This window comes from Cherax quadricarinatus, chromosome 41, assembly GCF_038502225.1.
Source record: "Cherax quadricarinatus isolate ZL_2023a chromosome 41, ASM3850222v1, whole genome shotgun sequence".
Taxonomy (NCBI): domain Eukaryota; kingdom Metazoa; phylum Arthropoda; class Malacostraca; order Decapoda; family Parastacidae; genus Cherax; species Cherax quadricarinatus.
Genome location: NC_091332.1, coordinates 13,624,922 through 13,627,421, shown reverse-complemented (window position 1 = coordinate 13,627,421; position 2,500 = coordinate 13,624,922).

Here is a 2,500-nt window from a genome sequence, read left to right as displayed (position 1 = left end):
TTTAATTTTCTTCTTTTGCACACCCTACCAAATTCATCCACCAATCTCTGCAACTTCTCTTCAGAATCTCCCAAGAGCACAGTGTCATCAGCAAAGAGCAGCTGTGACAACTCCCACTTTGTGTGTGATTCTTTATCTTTTAACTCCACGCCTCTTGCCAAGACCCTCGCATTTACTTCTCTTACAACCCCATCTATAAATATATTAAACAACCACGGTGACATCACACATCCTTGTCTAAGGCCTACTTTTACTGGGAAAAAATTTCCCTCTTTCCTACATACTCTAACTTGAGCCTCACTATCCTCGTAAAAACTCTTCACTGCTTTCAGTAACCTACCTCCTACACCATACACTTGCAACATCTGCCACATTGCCCCCCTATCCACCCTGTCATACGCCTTTTCCAAATCCATAAATGCCACAAAGACCTCTTTAGACTTATCTAAATACTGTTCACTTATATGTTTCACTGTAAACACCTGGTCCACACACCCCCTACCTTTCCTAAAGCCTCCTTGTTCATCTGCTATCCTATTCTCTTAATTCTTTCAATTATAACTCTACCATACACTTTACCAGATACACTCAACAGACTTATCCCCCTATAATTTTTGCACTCTCTTTTATCCCCTTTGCCTTTATACAAAGGAACTATGCATGCTCTCTGCCAATCCCTAGGTACCTTACCCTCTTCCATACATTTATTAAATAATTGCACCAACCACTCCAAAACTATATCCCCACCTGCTTTTAACATTTCTATCTTTATCCCATCAATCCCGGCTGCCTTACCCCCTTTCATTTTACCTACTGCCTCACGAACTTCCCCCACACTCACAACTGGCTCTTCCTCACTCCTACAAGATGTTATTCCTCCTTGCCCTATACACGAAATCACAGCTTCCCTATCTTCATCAACATTTAACAATTCCTCAAAATATTCCTTCCATCTTCCCAATACCTCTAACTCTCCATTTAATAACTCTCCTCTCCTATTTTTAACTGACAAATCCACCCGTTCTCTAGGCTTTCTTAACTTGTTAATCTCACTCCAAAACTTTTTCTTATTTTCAACAAAATTTGTTGATAACATCTCACCCACTCTCTCATTTGCTCTCTTTTTACATTGCTTCACCACTCTCTTAACCTCTCTCTTTTTCTCCATATACTCTTCCCTCCTTGCATCACTTCTACTTTGTAAAAACTTCTCATATGCTAACTTTTTCTCCCTTACATCATCATTCCACCAATCGCTCCTCTTCCCTCCTGCACCCACTTTCCTGTAACCACAAACTTCTGCTGAACACTCTAACACTACATTTTTAAACCTACCCCATACCTCTTCGACCCCATTGCCTATGCTCTCATTAGCCCATCTATCCTCCAATAGCTGTTTATATCTTTCCCTAACTGCCTCCTCTTTTAGTCTATAAACCTTCACCTCTCTCTTCCCTGATGCTTCTATTCTCCTTGTATCCCATCTACCTTTTACTCTCAGTGTAGCTACAACTAGAAAGTGATCTGATATATCTGTGGCCCCTCTATAAACATGTACATCCTGAAGTCTACTCAACAGTCTTTTATCTACCAATACATAATCCAACAAACTACTGTCATTTCGCCCTACATCATATCGTGTATACTTATTTATCCTCTTTTTCTTAAAATATGTATTACCTATAACTAAACCCCTTTCTATACAAAGTTCAATCAAAGGGCTCCCATTATCATTTACACCTGGCACCCCAAACTTACCTACCACACCCTCTCTAAAAGTTTCTCCTACTTTAGCATTCAGGTCCCCTACCACAATTACTCTCTCACTTGGTTCAAAGGCTCCTATACATTCACTTAACATCTCCCAAAATCTCTCTCTCTCCTCTGCATTCCTCTCTTCTCCAGGTGCATACACGCTTATTATGACCCACTTCTCGCATCCAACCTTTACTTTAATCCACATAATTCTTGAATTTACACATTCATATTCTCTTTTCTCCTTCCATAACTGATCATTTAACATTACTGCTACCCCTTCCTTTGCTCTAACTCTCTCAGATACTCCAGATTTAATCCCATTTATTTCCCCCCACTGAAACTCTCCTACCCCCTTCAGCTTTGTTTCGCTTAGAGCCAGGACATCCAACTTCTTTCCATTCATAACATCAGCAATCATCTGTTTCTTGTCATCCGCAGTACATCCACCCACATTTAAGCATCCCAGTTTTATAAAGTTTTTCTTCTCTTTTTTAGTAAATGTATACAGGAGAAGGGGTTACTAGCCCATTGCTCCCGGCATTTTAGTCGCCTCATACGACACGCATGGCTTACGGAGGAAAGATTCTTTTCCACTTCCCCATGGACAATAGAAGAAATAAAAAAGAACAAGAGCTATTTAGAAAAAGGAGAAAAACCTAGATGTATGTATATGTATATATGCATGTGCGTGTCTGTGAAGTGTGACCAAAGTGTAAGTAGGAGTAGCAAGATATCCCTGTTA